A 21,848-nucleotide genomic window follows, 5' to 3' on the forward strand; every position below is an offset into this window, starting at 1 on the left:
AACAAGCTCCCTTGGTAACTGGAGACTCGATGCCACATAATGTCAGAGATGAGAGTGGGACTGTTGGGGATGCCTGAGTCTAAGGAAGGGGCACAGGATGGCCAATGTACATGCATCACGTGATGAGAAGAGTTGCGATTAGAAACCCCGATCACCCATGCCTATCTCCACATCCTTTCCTATATACCATTGTGGCTCTCAAGAGGAAAAAACTGATGGGATCCCATGCTTTTCCCAGGATCCCAGGTTCCTGCCTAGCGACCTGCCCCTGGAGAGGAATGTCCTCCTATGGTTTTCCTTCCTTTCCCTCATTGGGCCACATATCAGTCCACGTGCAGCAGCAGATCATAGACACCACTCTGGCTGGCTTCACCAGAAAGGGATTTAATGCAGGGAATTAGGGGATTATGACCCCATGGAAGGGCTGGGGGAGGAGGCTGCAGGCTCAGCTTCGAGGAAAGAGTCCCAGAATGTCACTGCCAAACTTGCTTGCCAGAGAAGCTGCTCCCTCCACCATAATCAGAAAGCTGGGGGACCCAACTGCTGTTTCCAAGAACTGCATTGTTTCTGCTATGACCTGGAGATTAGATGGATGCTGTTATCCCAGGTGCTAGCTGCAGGGCCTCACTGCCTCCAGGAGACTAAGACAGAGGTGAGCAAGCCAATCTGTGACATCTGCCGTGGGGCTCCAGGGTTCCCCTAGGAAAGACACAAAGACACAAAGTTCCCCTTTTGCTACATTCAAAAAAACTCTTTGCCCGTGGTTAAGTTGACGCAGAGCTTTATGTGTTCTGAGCCTATGTCTTGAGCTATAAACTTATAAAAGGAGGTGAGGTACAGAATAGAGCTTAGGACAGAGCAGAAAACCTAGACTCACATTCAAGCCCTTCTGAGAAGTGCAGCCCAGTGGGTGAGAGCACAGCCTCTGGAGACTTCTGCTGGGTGTGTGTCCCAGTTTGACCCATGCACCTGTGTGGTACCTGGTGACACTGACCCTTTCTGCTTCTTGGTTTCCACATCTATACAACAGTAGCAGTACACAGAACGTACTTACAACAATTCCCTGCACAGAAAGGGCAGTTAACTAAAGCAAGCTATAATTATTCTTGCAAATGTTCTAGCTTTGGGACTTAACACAGGTTATTTGAAGACTGAGCCATAGTTACCTGAGCCTAGATAAAGGTTTCTCAATGTGGGCACTATTAACACTTAGGGCCAGATAATTCCTTGCTGTGAGAGGCTGTTCTGTGACTTGTAAGATGTTTAGCAACATCCCTGGCCTCTACCCACCAGGTGCCAGTAACATTCTCCCCTCTCCCTAGTTGTGACAATCAAAAATGCCTCCATATATTGCCAAATAGCCCATAAGGAACAAAATCATCCCCAGTTGAGAATCACTGCTGCAGAAGATGGGGATAATTTAATTTGTTCACAGCACTGCCATGTATACTAAACGAGGAAAGGAATGTGATGGTTATTTGTAACCTAGAGGTCATCTGGCTCCCCCACCCCTTGAGTAGTAAACTTAGCTCAAACCTACTTTCCACCCTATAGGAGATTTAGTGTCCTCTCCAAGATTTCTGAAAATTCTTGAGAGTTGGCATTTAAGGTCACCTCCTGTTTCAATTTCTTGTTTCTGAAAAATTGTCAATATCCCTACTTTTGTCTTTGCATTTTGGATGGTCTCTAATGTGGAAGATAGACCCCTTTCATTTATTTCCCCAAAATACTACTCAAAGAAGGCAGTTGAACATACCAGGGCTGTTCCTGAATGCCATGGCAAGGACAGCCCAGTCTGCTGGGTCACTTGGGTTTGAGTATTAGTCATCCCCCACAGAAGTTCTCGGGGCCACATGCCTCTGAAGTCCCCCAGTGCTACCATTCTGCTCACCTCTGTTCCTTGCTATTATCCCAGGCCTCTCTTCACAGGCTCCTCCAGGACTCCTGCAATTCAGCAGTCTTACCAGTTGCTCAGGCCCAAGGGCAGCCTCTCCAGCCAGCATCACCATCCATTCTGCTGTCCCTGCAGCACTAAGCTGCTGGGGAAGCACCCTCCCCACCTCCACCAATACCATCATGCCCACTACAAACACGGTGAATTGCCGGCTAACATATAACCCAAGCAGATTTATGACCACATTGGTGAACTCAAAAGCAGAAAGGAAGCATTCTCCCATGCCAGAAACAAACAAACAAACAAACAAACAAAACTCTTAAAGCCAGAGCAGTGAGCAGGAGCTAACGCCAAAGGCCCACAGAGGTATAAGAGCTGGACAAAATGCTCCTGTTTTAGTATCCATGAGGGACCGGGGGCCTATACAACAGGCCTTGAGCACAAAAGAGGATACGAGTCATCTTTCTGCTTAGAGGCAGGAGCCTGGAAAAGCTGTCCCTTCAGTAAAATGAAAGCAGAAAACCACCACCCACCACTCACAAAAGTGGGCCTACCTCCCCAGGCCATGAGTGAGAGAGGAGACATCAGAGAGAAATCTGGACTCTAAATCTGCACCACAAATGTACACAGGGAGAATTGGTGAGTACATTCACGGAAGCACTCTTCATAAGAGCAAAGCCATAAAAATAATCAAAACATCAGAGGTCTCTAAAGCTGTGCTACTCACAGGGACCCAGGTATGAGGCCCCAAGGAAAAGAATTACAATAAAACCCGCCTGGATTGAGGGAAACCCTTCCAGCTATGGCAGAGGTGAATGTGAAACCTGCACCTCCCAGGTGGGAAACAGTACCTTCTGAACATGAACTTGGAGTAAAAAACAACCAAGCATTAGAGGCAAGTGGAACCCAGAACAAGGGTTTCCAACTATGTCTAACAGAAGTTCTAGAGGGAGAAACAGAGAAGGTGGAGAGAAGCAATATTTGAAGAGTTATCAGCTGATGGTCCTCCAGAATTGAAGAAATATATTAGCTTTTATATCAAAACTGTAGCTTGAGTTCCAAGCAAGATAAGTATCAACAAATACTCACATGTGAAGGAGGGAATCAACATATAAGAAGCCAAGAAATCAAGCAATCAATGGAGAAGAATAGTATTTAAATATAAAAGAATAAATTATAATATACCCAAATAAGACATTGGAGAAAGTGAGGTAGAGGAAGTAAACTGACTTCCCTTTGTTCTTGGTGAGGGTCTCTTAGTCATAACTCAATAAATAAGACATAAAAGAATATTGTATACAGTTACAAGGCAACCACTAAAGAACTAAAAATACTCCATAAACCTTCTTATTAGAGGGAAAACCAATACATAAAGCAAACTATGAAAATATGGAACATGAATAAAGGATTTTTAAAGGAAGCATTAAAATCAAAATGTATAATGTAAAGTGTGATAGAACTGAAACAAAATCTATGTTGGTTTTATCATTAAATATAATAGGATAAACTAATTTTTTTTTACTAAACTTGAATTAACTTTATTCATTGACATTTTATATACATGCATAATATACACTAGCCATTAACATATCAAGTTTTTATGTGTATGTGTGTTTATGTAAATTTTATCTTATTCCCTTTCAATTTTAACACATAATGCTAAATTTTTTTTATTATTATTATACTTTAAGTTTTAGGGTACATGTGCACAACGTGCAGGTTTGTTACATATCTATACATGTGCCATGTTGGTGTGCTGCACCCATTAACTCGTCATTTAGCATTAGGTATATCTCCCAATGCTATCCCTCCCCTTTCCCCCGGTGTGTGATGTTCCCCTTCCTGTGTCCATGTGTTCTTATTGTTCAATTCCAAAATATTATTATTTTTGGATCAAAGAGGGAAACAACAAATACAGGCTTGTAGAATATGCCTCTTATTTCTCAATTAAGTCTTCTCAGCCTTACCTCTGATTTCTACCATGCTGGGATAGATAGTTCCCTAGGGCTTGGACTGACTTCAAGGCAACGGCACCTGCATGCAACAATCATGTGCATTTTTTCCCTCCGCTCCTGGGCTTCACTGGTACAAGTGGGAGCTCTCAGGGTCCACACATGCGTGCAGCTTAGAAGTGCAGGGAAATTAACACCCCCCCAGAGGAAACAACCAATGTTGAATGAAACCCATCTATGATGAGATGTTCAGCCCCATTGTGTCATTAGGGAAATGCAAACCAAGCCCCAAGTTTTGATACTGACGTATACTCATTGTAGGAGCAAAAATCAGAGACAGTCTATGTAAAAGAATGGAGATACTATGGATCAACAAAACCTTTTATATGTTACTAGTGGAAATACAAATTTGTAGGGCCATGATAACCACTTGGCATTATCTTACAAAATTGAACATTCCAGGCTGGAGTGCAGTGGTGCAATCTTGGCTCACTGCAACCTCTGCCTCCCAGGTTCAAGCAATTCTCCTGCCTCAGCCTTCTGAGTAGCTAGGATTACAGGCACCCACCACCACGCCTGGCTAATTTTTGTATTTTTAATGGAGACAGGGTTTTGCCATGTTGGCCATGCTGGTCTTGAACTCCTGACCTCGTGATCCGCCCACCTCAGCCTCCCAAACTGCTGGGATATGATTCGGCTGAGATATGGTTCGGATATGGTTCTCATCTTGAGCTGTGGGTCCCACGTGTCATGGGTGGGACCCAGTGGGAGGTAATTGAATCATGAGTGCAGTTACTCTTATGCTGCTGTTCTCATGACAGAGAGTGAGTTCTCAAGAAATCCGATGGTTTTATAAGGCACTTTCCTCGCTTTTGTTTTGCACTTCTCCTTGCTGCTGCCATGTGAAGAAAGATGTGTTTATTTCCCCTTCTGCCATGATTGTAAGTTTCCTGAGGCCTCTCCAGCCATGCTGAACTGTGAGTCAGTTAAACATCTTTCCTTTATAAATTACACAGTCTTGGTTATGTCTTTGATAGCAGCAAGAGAATGGACTAATACAATTCTCATAGCAAGTTTATGCTTCAATGTAATTCCAAGAGAAATTCTTGCAAATGTACTGAGGAAGAATTGGTAAGTATATTCATGGAAGCATTCTTTATAATAGCAAAACATAAAAACAATCAAGATATCCATAAACAAAATAAAGGCTAAATAAGTTGTGGCATATTTATACAATGAAATATTATATAACAGTCAAAATGAATAAACCATGGCCACATGTAACAATATGGCCACATCTACAAAATGTCACATTTAGTGGAGAAAGTAAGTACTAGATGACATACTGATAGAAACAAAATAAAATAAATTTTATTAAAATTATTAAAAGCAAATGCTAAAAAAAATAATTTTAGAAGAATAATGACAGATGCAACAAAACTACATTCAAAACAGAGGTGGGACAGCTCAAATTATACTTAATGATGAAAGACTTAAGACTCAATATTAGAAACAAGACAAGGATGTCTACTTTCAACACTTCAACATTGGAAGCCAGGTGCACTGGCTCACACCTGTAATCCCAGCACTTTGCAAGGCTGAGGCAGGCAGATCGCTTGAGGCCAAGAGTTCAAGACCAGCCTGAAACATGGTGAAACCCCATCTCTACAAAAAAAATACAAAAATTAGCAGGATGTGGTGGTGTGCTCCTGTAATCCAGCTACTTGGGAGGCTGAGGCAAGAGAATCACTTGAACCTGGGAGGCGGAGGTTGCAGTGAACCAAGATTGTGCCACTGCACTCCAGCCTGGGGAACAGAGTGAGACTGTCTAAAAAAAATAAATAAAATAAAGTTAAATAAAATAAAATAAATTTCAACGTTGTACTGGAGGTGCAAGCCGGAGCAATTACGCAAGAAAAAAAAGCATCTAGATTGGAAAGGAAGAAGTAAAACTATCTCTATAGGCAGATGACATGATCTTGTACAGAAAAATCCTAAAGAAGCCAGTAACAATCTATTAGAATTAATAAATGACTCTAGAAAAATTGTAGGATACAAGATCAATACAAAAATCAATCATATCTCTATAAACTAGCAATAAACAATCTAAAAATGAAATTAGGAAAATAATTACATTTACAATTCCATCAGAAAGAAAATATCTAACAATAAATTAAACAAAAGACATACAAGACTTACCAACTGAAACTTCAAGACATTGTGGAAAAAAATGTAAATGGGGAGACGTCTCATGTTCATGGATTGGCAGACATAATACAGTTAATATGACAATATTCTCCAAATTGGTCTAAAATTAGATGTTAGTGATGGTTGCACAACTGGTTGTGAATGTAAGAAAATCATTGACTTGTACACTTTAAATTGGTGAACTGTAGGGTATATGAATTTTATCTCAATTTTATCTCAAGTTGTTTTTAAAACAGGGTTTGGGAAGTAAAGCATCAGTACAAGATTTCTAATGAGCTCAAATGAGGTGAAAAGCAACAGGGGGCTGGAGTTAAGACAGAATCCCAAAGATAGACTCAAGTTTCTACTGGAGTTCTAGTGACTCATTGTGTGGTAGGTTCACAGCTTTTTGTTTAGTATTAAAAGCAAACAACCAACAAATACATACAGAATAGAAAAGCTCCATGTATGGATCAATCATGGGGTATGGCTACCCCACATCTGAGCACCTGTGGTCCAAACAAAAAAATTAACAGTGAATATCCAGGAAACAGCAACAATAAGAACACTGCCTGTGATAACTCATGGGTACAGCTAAGGCAGCGCACAGAAGAAACTTCACAGCCTTGGTTTATCTCATTAAGTAGGAACAAATGAAAATAATTCAATTGAAAATTACACAAAGAACAATATATTAAACATGAGAAAAGCAGAAGGAAAGAATTAGTAAGGATAAAAGCAGAAGTAAATTAATTATAAAATAAGAGACAGAGGAATTAGTACATTCAAAAGCAGATCCTTTGGGGGAAAAAAACCCAAAATCTTATTTTCTTAAAAAAACAAAAAATTGAAAAACCCCAAATCTTTGTGGTTTTTTTGAAAAAAATAAAACTAGGCAGAGTAATAAAGAAAAAAAATTGGTGAAATCACAGATACACAAAAGTAGAAATGAAAATGCAGACACAATCACAAAGAAAAACAAACCATAAGAGATGAAGTCAACACTGAAAATAAACCTGAAAACCTGTGCGAAATCAATAATTTGCTGTGTAAGTATAATTTATAGAGTTAGAGTTAGAAAATATAATGAGACTAATTATCAGAGAATAAATTGGGAAAATGTCAAAGAGCTATTACTCCACTCTCCAGAGTACCAAATCCAGAAGCTTCATAGGAAATTTTTTAACTTTGTAACATTAATCATTTTGTTCCTGTGTTATTACTTATTTTTAAATTAAACTTTTTGAGATAATAGTGGGCTTGCCTGCAGTTGTAAAAATATAATACAGAAAGATTCTTTATACGCTTTACCCAGTTTCCCACCATAGTAACATCTTGCAAAATCTAGTATAATATCACAATCAGGATATTAATAGTGCTACAATCAAGATACAATCAAAATGATATAGAGCATTTTCATCACTATAGAGATCCTTCATGCTGCCATTTTACAGACAAACCTACTCTCCTTTGCCCCTATTCCCACATTAACCCCTGAAACCACTAATTTGTTCCCCATTTCTATAATTCCATTATCTTAATAGTGTTACATAAATGGAATCATGCAGTACGTAACCATTTGGGATTGTCTTTTCTCACTCAGTGTAGTTCCCTGGAGATTCATCCATGTTGTTGCATGTATCAATAATCCATGGCTTTATTATATTACCAAGTGTGTATCAAACTTCATTTAACCCATTAAGGAATATATGAGTTGTGTCTAGTTTTTGGCTGTTATGAATAAAGCTGCTAAGAACATTTATATACAGGTTTTTGTGTAAAAATGTTTTCATTTCTCTGGAATAAATGCCCAAGAGAGCAATTTCTAGGTATTATGATAGGTGGACATTTAATTTTTTGAGAAATTGTCAAGCTGTTTTCCATTTTTCACTCCCACCAGCAATGTAGGAGTGATCTAGTTTCTTTGCAGCCTCGTCAGTATTTGGTGTTTCACTATTTTTATTTTAGCCTTCTGATAGGTGTGTAGTGATAGCTCATTTTGGTTTTAACATGCATTTCCCTAATGGCTAATGACATTGAAACTCTTTCCATGGGCTTATTTGCAATTTACACATACTTTTCAGTGAAATGTATGTTCATGTTTTTCAATAAATGTTCATCAATTAAGTAGAGAGAAAACAATATGTCTCTTCAATTAAGCCTTCTTTAACTTAACTACTTTTAGTAGCACATTGTAATTTTGAGCACACACATCCTGTACATGTTTTATTAAGTTTACACCTAAGTATTTCATTTTTTGGAAGTAATTATAAATAGTATTGAGTTTTAAATTTTGGTTTTCAGATGTCCATTGCTAGTAGGCAAAAAAGTGACTGATTTTGTTTGTTCATTTTGTAGCCTGGGATCTTTTGAACTCACTTATTATCTCTAGTAGGTTTTGGTGTTTTGTCTTTTATTTCTGTTTTGTTTTTCGTTTTTTACATTTCTCAGGATTTTCTATGTAAATTATCATATATCTGCACTTAGGGAGAGTTTTCTTTCTGTCTTTTATTTCTTTTTCTTGCTTTATTGCAATGAGTAGGACTTCCAGTAATATGTTGAATAAGAGTGGTGAGAGCATATATTAATTACTTCTCCCTTTCTCTTAATATTAGAGGGAAATCACTTAAGCCTTCACTGTTAAGTATGATTTTAGCTATAGGTTTTTTGTAGATGCTCTTTATCAAGTTGAGAAAATTGTCCTTTCTTTCTGCTTTACTTCTCCACCCCTGAGTTTTTAATTTGTCATGAATGAATGTTAGATTTTTATAAACTACTTCGTGTCAATTGATATGATCATCTGATTTTATTATTCAGCTTGTTTTTATGATGGCTTACACTGAGTGATCTATAAGTATTGAACCAGCCTTACACACCTAAAATAAACCCCACTTGATTATGGTATTCACCTCTATATAAACTTTTTAAGATTTAATTTGCTAACTTTTTTTTTTTTTTTTGAGATGGAGTCTTGCTCTGTTGCCCACGCTGAAGTGCAAGTGGCATGATCTTGGCTCACTATAACCTCAGCCTCCTGGGTTCAAGCAATTCTTGTGCCACAGCCTCCCAAGAAGCTGGGATTACAGGCATGCACCACCATGCCTGGTTAATTTTTGTATTTTTAGTAGAGACGGGGTTTCATCATGTTGGCCAGTCTGGTCTTGAACTCCTGGCCTCAAGTGATCTGCCAGCCTCTGCCTCCCAAAGTGCTGGGATTACAGGCATGAGTCACTGCACCAGCCTGATTTGTTAACATTTTGTCACAAATTTTGGGGTCTAAGTTCATGAGAGATAGTGGTCTGTACTTTTTAATGTACTCTCTTTGTCTGGGTAATATATTAGTCTGACACAATGGAAAGTGTTCTCTCTTCTTCTATTTAACTATTTGGTAGAATTCACCAGTGAAGGCATCTGGACCTGGAGATATATTTTAGGAGATTTTAGGTTATATATTTAATTTTTTATTTTATTGTTTTTTATTTTATTTTATTTTATTTTATTTTATTTTATTTTGAGATAAGAGTCTCGCTCTGTTGCCCAGGCTGGAGTGCAGTGGCACAATCTCAGCTCACTGCAATCTCCGCCTCCTGGACTCAAGTGCTTCTCCTGCCTCAGCCTCCTGAGTAGTTTGCATTACAGGCCCCCGCCACCAGGGTTGGCTAATTTTTGTATTTTTAGGAGAGACAGGGTTTCATTATGTTAGCCAGGCTGGTCTCAAACTCCTGACCTCAAGTGATCTGCCTGCCTCGGCCTCCCAAAGTGCTGGGATTACAGGTGTGAGCCACCACACCAGCCATATTTAATTTTTTAAATGGTTTTAGGACTATTTGTATTATTTCTTTCTTCTTGGTTCAGTGTGTCAATTTGTAGTTTCAGAGGAATCAGTTCATTCATTCTAAGTGGACAAATTTATCAGTGTGAATTTATATGTCCTTATCATTTTAATGGCTGCAGTATTTGTGGTGATAGCCCCTGTTTTCTTCTATATTGGCGATTTATGGCTTCTTTATCAGTATGGCTAAAGGTTTATCAATTTTATTATTTTTTTATTGATTTCTTTCTATTGTTTTTATATTTTCAATTTCATTAATTTCTGTTCTGATTTTTATTATTTCCTTTCTTCTGCTTGCTTTGAGTTAGTTTATATTTCTACCTTATTCTCATTTCTTGAAGTAGGAACTTAGATTATTTACTTGAGATCCTTTCTTTTGTATAATTTAAGCATTTTGTCATATAAAATTTCCCTCTCAGCCCTGCTTTAGCTGCATCCCATAGGCTTTGATATTCTTTATTTTCATTTTCATTCCATTCCATGTATTTTTTAAACTTCTTTTGAGACTTCCTCTTTGACTCATGGGTTATTTAGAAGTATGTGGTTTAACTTCCAACTGTTTAAAGACTTTAAAAATTATCCTTCTCTTACTGATTTCTCATTAGAGTCCATTATAATCAGAGATCATATTGTATAATTCTAATTATTTTAAATTTGTTGAGGTTTGTTTTATGTCCTAGGATATAGTCTATCAGTGAATATGCCATGGGCATTTGAAATAAATGTTTATTTTTCTGTTGTTGGGTAGAGTATTTTATATATGTCAATAAAACCCTGTTGATTGTGCTGAGTGCTTTTATATCATTGCTGATTTTCTGTGTAGTAGTTCTATCAATTGCTGAGATTGGGATGTTGAAGTCCCCAACTATAATTGTGGATTTATCTATTTCTTGTTTAAGCTCTATCGGTTTTTGTCTCTGTATTTTGAAGCTCTCTTGTTTGGTGCATACACTTTTACAACTGTTATGTCTTCCTGATAGATTGGTCATTTTGTCATTATTTAATTGTCCCTCTGTCTGTAATGCATTTCCTTGCTTTCAAGTTAATTTTCTGATATTAGTAGAGCCAGTCCTGTCTTTCAATGAATTTTTTATGGTATAACTTTTCAACCCTTTTACTTGCATCGTATCTATGTTTTTGTATTTGCAACAAATTTCTTGTAGGCAAGAACTCTTTGCTCATTTTCTAAATCTACTCTGCCAATTTCAATCTCTTTCTTTTATCTGGTCTGTTTAGACCATTTACATTTAGGGTAACTGTAGATACATTAGAACTTAAGTCTGCTATTTTATTAATTTGTTTTCTGTCCATTTCCTATGCTTCTCGTTTCTCTCTTTTACTTTCTCACCTTCTTGTGGGTTAGTTAAATATTTTTTAGAATTCCATCTTGATTTGTTTTAGTGATTTTTAGCATATGGCTTTGTATAATTGTTTTAGTGGTTGCTCTAGGTATTTCAATATACATGCATGGTTTATCACTGTCTACTAACATTGACATTTTACTACACGAGTTAAGTTTAGAAATCTTACTTACATTTGGGTCGATTTACCATTCCTACTATTTTTGTAAGCATTTTCTCTACATACATGGAGCACCACATTAGGTGGTATAATTTTTGCTTCTACCATCAAATATTATTTAAGAAACTCATGAGAAGGAGGATCCTCTGTTATCTTTACTCATTACATTGTTTGTTTTTCTTTTCTGAAGTTCCAATACTTGTTCTGTTATCACTTCCTATTTAGAGCAATTTCTTAAACCATTCTTAAGGTAAGTTTGCTGACAAAAGTTCTCTTACTTTTCCCTCATTTGAGAATTTTATTATTTCCCCCTTAATTCCTGAAGAATATTTTCTTTGCCTATATAATTTGCAGTTGGCAATTATTTTCTTACACTACTCGAAAAATGTTGCAATACTTCCTCCTTGCCTCTGTGATTTCTGATGAGACATTCTCTGTTGTTTAAATTGGTGTTTTCCTAGAGATAATGTGTTGCTTCTGGATACTTTCAAGATTTTTTTTTATCTTTAGTTTTCACAAGTTTAATTATGATGTGTCTGTCATGAATTTCTTTGGCTTTATCCTATTTGGGATTCACTCTGCTTCTTGAATCTGTAGGTTTATATCTTTCGCCAAATTTAGGAAGTTTTTAGTTTTTACTTTTTCAGTGTTGTTGGGGCCCAGTCTCTGCCTCCTCTTTCTGGAACTCCAATTATACACGTTAGTTCTTCTGTTATTGTTGCCCAGATCCTGAGACTCTGTTAATTTGTTCAGTCTACTTTCTCTCTGTTGACCAGGTTGGGTTGGGTAAATTCTATTGATGTTTCTTCAAGTTCTCTAATTCTATCTTCTGTCATTTCTGCTCTACTGTTGCATCCATCCAGCTGGTATTTTTATGTGTTATTGTATTTTTCATTTCTATAATTTTCATTTAGTTCTTCTTTTATAAGTTCTATTTCTCTGCTGAGAGTTTCAATTTTTTTTTATTTGCTTTAAGGGAATTCATAATTGCTCATTGAAGCATCTTTATGATGGCTGCTTTAAAGTCCTTGGCAGATAATTCTAACATCTGATTCATCTCAGTGTTGATTGTCTATTCTTATGCATGGTATGGTTTTTCTGGTTCTTGGTATATGAATAATTTTTTATTGTATGCTGGACGTTTTGGACATTATGTTATAAAACTCTTTATCTCATTTAATTTTTTTCATCATTCTTCAGGAATTAAGGAGGAAATAATAAAACTCCCTTTGAGGTGTAACAGAGGGCTGTGTGGGTGTTACATTCAGTTTCCTGTGGGACTTTGATGCCACAAGGAGGGCCAAAGCATAGGGCTGACTCACACTCTTTTATTGCTGCAGGCTGTGGGAGGAAGCTCAGCTACCCATAGGGTCCTGCTGACACCATGATAGCAGGGAAGGGAAAGGAAGCAGCTGAAGTGCCATCTAGCCCTGCCCACCCGAAGTCATTCCCTCTCATGATGCTAAGTGGGGCTGGAGGCTCAGCACCTCTCCAGGACATACTACGCCAGGATAGGAGAAAAGCGGGGTGTTGACTATTTCCCCTTGTACCACCTCATACCCCCTTGTTGTGGGTGGAGGGTCGGCTCCCCACTGGAACCTACTGATGCTATCCTGGTCAAGAGCTAGAGCACTGACTGCTTCCACTGGCCAGAGAATTGATGATTGGCTTCCTACTCAGCCCAGCTAGCACTAGCCTGGCAGGAAGCGGGAGCACTGCCTAGTTCCACTGGGGTAAATGGAAGGTTACCTCTCCACTTGGCATCTCCCTGAGGGATTAATCAAAGCACTGTCTGCTTCAGTGAAGTGGAGGAGGACATAAGGAGGAGGATGCAGGCTCAATTTCTGGCTCAGTCCTGCTAAAACCCAGGGTTTGGGTGGGCATGATGTTTCCACTCGCATTCAGCTGGAGTAAGGCAGGTATTGCCAACAAAGTTTTCTGTTGTTAGGTCACTCCTGTCCTGGTCCTTTTCCCAGGGTAATAGGTTTTCTTGGAGCTTTTTATTTTTGTCTGTGCCTGTTGGGGGTTCTGGACTGGAGGCTTCTGCAGCACCCTGGCCGGGATACATGGGAGGCTACAAGGAAACCTGAGGAACTCCGCCAGGCTGCTCCTCAGGTGCTAAGGACCCTTCCTCTTCCCACCTGTCCAGGTCTTCCTGTGCTTGTTTGTTGTGTTCATGGCAGTTGTTCTTTAGCTGTAAGAAGGACAACCTGGGAGGAATGGGGCTACTCCATCTTAGCAGAACCGAAACTTGGAATATTTTAAATGTATACTTCTTTTTGAAAGTGTAATATACTCATGGAAAAAAGGTACAGATTGTCAATGTCTGCTTGATGATTTTTCACACACTGAACACATCTGTATACCTAGCACCCAGTTCCAAACTCATCATGACTGGCAGCCCCATGAGTTCATCTTGTGCCCCTTTTAACCACTACAGTCCTCTCCTCAAGAGTGACCCCTCTTTTGATTTCTCACACAATAGATTAGTTTTGCCTGAGAGAACTCACCCTTCTTCCAATGATCAATAAAGTAGTGACTGATTTTTTTACTCCAATCCAGGGTGAAGGCAGGATTTCAGCTCTCTTGTGGTTTGGTCTGCCTCTAATTTACCCTTATTTCTTGGGAATAGTTCTCCAGGTGAGAGTGCTTTTCCCCCACCAACTCTCTTGACAGCAAATATGGGGTGTCTTTCCCAACCATCAACTGTCTGATTCGCTGACACCAGCTGGATGTCCAACAATTCAATTCATTTCTGACACAAACTACTCAGGGTTAGTGAAGACCCCAGGGGTTAAGGACTCAGTCCCACAAGACTGCCCCCACTGCAAACACCAGTTGCAAGTTCTGGGTCTCCTGTACTTCTGACTGACCAGTTATAAATTCAGAGATTCCCACAACATCCCTGGTCCCAGTGCAATAATTCACTAGAATGACTTACAGTATTCAGGAAAACCCTTTACTTATGTATTCCAGTTTATTATAAAGGGTGTAACTCAGAAACAGCCAAATGAGAAGACATACATAGGGCAAAGTATGAAGATAGACAGTGACACGGAGCTTCCAGGCCTTCTCCAAGTAAGCAATCTTCCCAGCACCTCCATGTGTTCACCAATTCAGAAGCTCTCCAGCCCTGTCAATTCAGGGGTTTCTGTAAAGATTCCATTACAGAGGCATGATTGATGACATCATTGACCATTGGTAACTGGGCCCTATCTGTCCCTCCTTCCTTCTCCTGGAAGGTCTGAAAGTTTCAACTCTCAAATCACGCCTTGGACTTTCTGGTGACCAGCGCCCATCCTGAAGCTCAGAATTTATTCATTAATTTATTTATATCCATATGAACTCCTGGATATCTATGTTGTTCTAACTTGCAATTTGTAACTGTCATTATGTATCTTGTTCTTGACCTGGCCTTTGGCTTCTGTGTCCTTTAGAAAGGCCTCCTTCATTCTTTGAATCCTTTCTTATTTTCTGGCACAACAAGATGCTTCAGCCCTGGAATCAGCCATTACTCCCAGGCCCCTTTAATGGAGAAGGGGATGGTGGGCAGAATAATAGCCTCCAAAGATGTCCACATCCTAGTCATCAGAACCTGTGAATATGTTATCTTACATGGCAAAGGGGCTTTGCAGATGTTATTAAGAGGAATTTATCTTGAAATGGGCAGTTTATTCTGGATTACCCAGGTGGGCTCAGTGTAACCAGAAGAGCCCTTATCAGTGAAAGAAGGAGCCTGGAAAATCAATCAGAGATGTGAGGAAGAAAGCAGACATCACAGTGAGGCCTCTGTGGGCAGTGAAGATGGAAGGGACCACAAGCCAAGGAATGTGGTGGCCTCTAGAAGCTGAAATAAGGAAAGAAAATGGATTCACGGCTGGAACCTCCAGGTTGAACTGATGTTCCCTACTCTGCCAATATCTTGATTTTTAACCCTGTGGGGCCCATTTTGGATTTTTAACCTCCATAACTGTGAGAAAATAAATTAGTTGTTTCAACTCACTTAGTGTGTGGTGATTTGTTACAGCCAACAACAGGAAACAATTAGGTTGGTGCATAATACAGATGCTACGTAGAAGCCAAAAACTGCTGCTAGGTGTGCTCTTTGCCACTGGGGTGTCACCACCCCCAGGCTCTTTCAGTGATCAGAGCTAGAATATACTCACCTCACATGAATGCACATATACACATTTACATTTATACATTTACACTTAACCATGAGTTCACAACAAAACCTTCTGTTCCTATCCAGTACCACAAAATCCATTCGGTTTTCTCCTTTTCTATAGTTGCAATTCTCTTCTCCCACAGCCAGAAACATGAGATTTACTTATCTGATCGGTACGTAACCAATCTCTCGTTCTGGCCACAACCTCCTCCCTGCATGGACATGCTCCTCTCCTGGCCTGTGCTCTGCTTCCCCATGGCAGGCCATCCCCTTGCACAGATGCCCTCCTCACTTTTTTTAAGCTAGACAATATGATTCTACAATATATATATGGAAAATAAACTTACAAGAAACTTTGCAACACAAAAATTATGAAAATAGGAGTGCTAAGAAGGAGTGAATCCAATTATCCCATAAATCTAGAATGACTATTATATATTGGCATATTAACAAGATGCAAATCAATGGGAAAAAAGTTCTAACTTTTTAAACAGCTTCCAAATAATTTAGTATATTTAGTGTATGACAAATGTGATATCCTAAATTAATGGGAAAATATGGGTGATTCAATAAATAATGTTGGGACAATTGACTAAGTACAGGGGAAAAAATTAAGCTCTTAAGTCCCTATGTTACTTCTTACTCTAAAGTAAATTCCAGGTAGATTAAATGAAACTAAAAAATAAAGCCATGAAAGTTATACGATAAAAATAAATGATCTAGATATATTTGGTTGGTGCAAAACTAATTGCTGGTTTTGCCATCAAGTTATTGCAAAAATCACAATTAGATACAGCACACAAAGACAGAGATAAACATATATCTAGCTAGCTTTAAATTTATGGAACATATGAAAAAGAATTAACATTCTTAATAAATAAAGTATACTGGAAAATTAATAAGAAAAAGACCAACCATGGTAATATGAATGGCTTTTGACAATATGAAAAAATTATGCAAAGCCATTTCTAATTAAGTAAATAAAAATCGAAATAATGAATAAAATATTTCATTAATTAACAGCAAAAATTAAAAAGTTTGATAATACCTAATGTTGGCAAGGGTGAGAGTATAAATTGGTACAAGGGTAATTTGTCAGTTTCTTTTCAAGTAAATATATAAATATCTATCACCTTGGCAATGCTACTTTTAGCAATGTAACCTGCTGATATACATCACCAGTGCAAAGATGAATATCAAGAATGTTCATTGCAACATTGTTTATAAGTAAAAAGAACACTGTAAACAATCCAAATATCCAGCAAAATTTGACTAGTGAATACATTGTAATATATTGTAATATGACCATGAAATCTGACACTATGTACACAATTATGCTTTATAATGGTATAGGTCCCTGCCTGAATCCTAGCATGTCTTCAAAAGGCACAAGAAAATATTTGGCACCTGGCAAAAAGTTTCCTAAACATAAAAAGAAAACATAAACTCTAAAATTAAAGAAGATTCAATTGTCTATGAAATGCAATGTGTCAACAAATAAAGTACAACTCAACTTCGTGGTAAAATTTAAGGAATAAAATGAATTCTTGATCTATTTATTGATTTCTTATTCTTTAGGACAGAGGCTGGAGTTGATCACACTCGACCATTCCTGGGAGACTCTCCCATTCTGCCTTCTCTTTTTTTGTTTATTCTTCCCCATGTGTGGTTCTCACTCCCTTTCCCCCTCCCATGGTAGGAACACTTCTAATGTGTCTGATGTATCACTCTTCTTTATGTAGTAAATTTTGTGATTGTATGTGCTTTAAATTTGCATGAAAGTTAGCATATTACATATCTCCTTCTATAATTTTTATTCACTCAACATGATTTTGTATGGGATCATGTTTCTCCATGTGCCTTTTTTTTTCTTGCTTCTAACTGCTGCATAGCATTTTCTAATAAGTCTACCCAAGGCCCCGGCCTAGACCCCTAAATAGCCTCTATCCCTCTACTCCCACAAACATGATTCAGTGAATGGCTTCTAGGATTGACAGGAAGATGAGAGTAGATTCTGGATCATGGAGTATCTGATCATCGAATTTTCATATGTACAAGCAGACCATCTACAGTTCCCGGAACAGTGGATAAGAATTTCCAGTTTTCTACATTTTGGGTCAAATCTGATGTTCACCAACTTTTGACTTTTTGGCCAGCTAGTGTGAATGAAGTCACACCTTGGTCAAACGTGTATTGCTCTATTGCAGAGTGATCCACAATTTTTTGTCCCCTGGGTTTCTCCTTTTGTGCGCTGCCTACTCACAGTCTTTGGCCATTTTTTCCTCTTGTATTTCCTATCTTTTTCTCACTCATAGGCAAAAATTTTCTTGTACAGTCTTGCTATTCATTACTTCTCAGGTTTTGTTAATTTTGTCCATGGTGACCTTTATTGAATAGAAATCCTTGATTTTGATCTGATCAGATCCATGGATTATTTTTCCCCTGAGGCTTGTGCTTTTTCAGTCTTGTTCAGAACATCTTCCTCTTCCTCAAAAGACACAAAGATATTTGCCTGTCTCTTCATCCACATATATTTATATTTTATCTTTTGCATTTAAGTTTTTAATTCATTTTGATCTCACCTTTGTTCATGCTGTGAGACAGATTCAATTTTGGTTTTATTGACATAATAAATAATTTTTCCCACAGTCTTCCAGTAAACAAAAATCTGCCCTCTGATTTGTAAACACCTTTACCATGTATAATTTCATATACATGGGTCTATCTCTGAGCCCTCTGTTCTGTTCACTCCTCTATTCTACAATATGTCACTACATTTTTGCTTCCTATTACTGTAGCATTGTAATGTACCTATTACATGGGAGGATAAATTCTACCTCTTTGTTTTTAGTGTTCAAAATTGCTCAAAGCTTAGTTCTTTGTATAATGACACTCTTTCACATAAATTTTAGAGGAATATTACCAACTTTCTCAAAAATTTGTGATGAGTATTTTTTATTTGGAATTGCACTGAATGCATAGATTTATTTGAGGAGAATTGACATAGCTATAAAGCTGTTCAATCCACGAATATGGCTCACATAGAGAATTGTGTATGTTCACTTGTACACTCCACTAGGGTTTTAAACTTTTTCTCCATAAAGTCATCCTGCAATATTTTTAGGCCAAATTTTAGACATTTTATAGTTTTCATGGCTATTGTGAAAATTATGATATCTTCTATCATTTTGTCTCATTGTTTGTGCTGGTGTTGAAGAAGAATGCTATTTGTTTTAGTAAGTTGTGCTATTTATTTTGGTAAGCACATTCATAGATTATTTCTGAAAGTACATCCAAGAAGTTTATGAGAATTGTTGCTTCTAGGGAGGAGGACTTGGGGACCAGGTGTAAAGCAGAGGCCTACTTTTGATCACATACTTTTTAGGACTATTTGAATTACTCTTTCAATAAAAACTAAAATAGATATTATGAACATATTAGTATAAATACAGTCGACCCTTGGACAACACAGGTTCACTGTGCAGGTTCACTTATACATGGATTTTGTCTCATCTCTACTACCCCTGAGACAGGAAGACCAACCCCTCCTCTTTACTACTCATTAAGTGGAAGTGGATCATCATGAAGGTCTTTATCGTCATCATCTTCATGTTGAATAGGCTAATATACTTTCCCTCGCTTATGATTTTCTTTCTCTTTTCTTTTTTTTGAGATGGAGTCCTGCTCTGTCTCCCAGGCTGGAGTGCAGTGGTGTGATCTCGGCTCACTGCAATCTCCGCCTCCCAGATTCAAGCCATTCTCCTGTCTCAGCCTCCCGATTTGCTGGGACTACAGAAGTACGCCACCAGGCCTGGCTAATTTTTTTGTATTTTTTTTTTTTTTTAGTAGAGATGGGTTTTCACCATATGGGACAGGCTGGTCTCGAACTCCTGATCTCGAGTGATCCACCTGCCTCAGTCTCCCAAGGTGCTGGGATTACAGGTGTAAGCTGCCGCACGCGTCCATGATTTTCTTAATCACATTTTCTTTTTTAAAGTTTACTTTATTGTAAGAATACAGTCTATAATACAAATAAAATGCAAAATGTGTGCTAATCAACTGTTTATGTTATTGGTAAGACTTCTGGTTGACAGTAGACTATTAGGAGTTAAGTTGTGTGGGAGTAAAAATTATATGCACATTTCTTACTGCACAGGGGGTTGGCACACCCCCCCCCCCGACACACACACACACAGAGACACACAGATAAACTATATATAGAAAGAGAGCAAAAGAGAGAGGGAAAGAGAGAGAAGAGATCAGAACGGGCAAAGATGAAAGCCTGCATATGCCACGTATGTATCCCCCATGATGGAAAACGCCTCAACAGCTACACTTAATAATGCATAGAGGCCGGGGGCGGTGGCTCACGCCTGTAATCCCAGCACTTTGGGAGGCTGAGCGGGTGGATCATGAGGTCAGGAGATCGAGACCATCCTGGCTAACACGGTGAAACCCCGTCTCTACTAAAAATACAAAAAAATTAGCCGGGTGTGGTGGCGGGCGCCTGTAGTCCCAGCTACTTGTGAGGTTGAGGCAGGAGAATGGCGTGAACCCAGGAGGCAGAGCTTGCCATGAGCCGAGATCGCACCTCTGCACTCCAGCCTGGGAGACAGAACGAGACTCCGTCTCAAAAAATAATAATAATACATAGTAATGGCCAGCAGCCACTGTCTACTGTGTTGTCATTTGCTCGAATTCAGGAATCCTGCTTCTTAGTCTAACTTGAGCAATTCCTCCTGTTACCTTCTTCATTTTTACAAATATTCCTATACCTGGCAAAACAATGGAGCAATAAATATATGTGAATTGGAATTACTCTCAAATCTTTTGAGTCTTGGCAATCACCAAAGCATTTTTTGCAAATTTTCTTTCTCTAATTGTCTGCATGTGACAGAAAAAGGGGTTTATAAAGCTTCTAACACACATGCACTTGAGGCTTATTCACCCTTCTTACCTGTTAAAGTCCCATACTGAGGAGTCCAGAATTCCAGCTAATATGTGCTGAGTGATATACATGGAGAGAATGTGACCTGAGACAAGGTCAAAGGGTTGTGAAGTGCTCATGGTTCATCTATTCCTTGGAAATGAATGTTGAAATAGCACTCTTGTCTGCTCAACAAGGGGAGTGGATATCTTAGCAGCAAAACTGCATTTCAAAGAAGTCTTAGGGAGAACACCAATTGTGGTTGAGACAGTAGAGTTTACCAAAAACTCCATCTAATCCTCTACGTTTGACAGCTCCCTTGCAGTTAGGTAGTACCACATGACTACTTCTGGCCAAAGGACTCTGATACCAGTGGGTGTGACAGCTGTTCTGGACTAAGCGCTAGAATAGCCAGTGTGCGAGCCCCCTCCAGCTGTTTCCTCCCCTGCCATGGTCATGGAAAAGGCCACGTGGTCCAGATGCTGCAGCTTCTGGATGGCAACATTGCTGTCAGCCTAAGTTCCAAAGTGACTACATGGAGCAGAGCCTCCCTACAACCCTCTATTGACCAGTGGCAGGAGTCAGGAATAAGCCTCTGCTGTACTAACCAGCAGGTTCTTACCAGCACACCACAGTATAACCTAGCCAATTAACAAAACATGTCGACATTGTGAATTTCTGCGTGCAGCAAGGTGAAGGCAGAAGTGCCACAGCCAGACCTGTTCCTCTAGGCTTCAGCATCTCCTCCTTAGGCAACCCTAAGGCAGCTCTGGAGAACTTTAGAAATGTGCACAGTGCATCCCAAAAACCAGTAGACTCATCCCCAAGTATTTAGAATTTAAACAATTCAGTTGTAAATAATCCATGAGTCAATGAAGAATTCTCAAGAGAAATTTAAAGCACATTTTCAACTAAATAAAAATGAAAATACAACTTACCAAAATTTGTGGAATGCAGTGAAAGCAGTGCTTAGAGGGAAATAAATGGCATTAAATGCATATATTAGAAAAGAAAAAAGATCTAAAATGAATAATCTTAGCTTCCACCTTGTAAAACTAGAAAAAGAGCAAATTTAACCTAAAGTAAGCAGAAGAAATGACATAATAAATATTAGAGCAAGAATCAATAAAATTGAAGACAGAAAAGCAATAAAGAAAATCAACAAAACCAAAAGCTGTTTCTTTGAAAAAATCAGTAATATTAATAAACCTATAGCCAGGCTAACTGAGAATAAAAGAAGACATGAATTACCAACATGAGAAATGAAAGAAGGTCTATCACTACTGATCCCATGGACATTGAAAGGATAGTAGGAACAATTTCAAAAACACCTCTATGCCCACAAATTTAATAACTTAGATGAAATC

General features: G+C 38.5%; 1 long non-coding RNA gene across 1 annotated transcript in view; it reads right to left on the bottom strand.

Annotated features, from left to right (window-relative positions):
* Positions 1-430: 430 nt before the first annotated feature.
* LOC129525076 (uncharacterized) overlaps positions 431-21,848 on the bottom strand; it is a 78,145-nt gene continuing 56,727 nt past the window's right edge. The window contains exon 3 of the long non-coding RNA XR_008669124.2: positions 431-699. This is a non-coding gene — a long non-coding RNA (uncharacterized lncRNA). The remainder of the gene's footprint in view (positions 700-21,848) is intronic.

Source organism: Gorilla gorilla, chromosome 8 (genome assembly GCF_029281585.2).
Source record: "Gorilla gorilla gorilla isolate KB3781 chromosome 8, NHGRI_mGorGor1-v2.1_pri, whole genome shotgun sequence".
Classification (NCBI taxonomy): domain Eukaryota; kingdom Metazoa; phylum Chordata; class Mammalia; order Primates; family Hominidae; genus Gorilla; species Gorilla gorilla.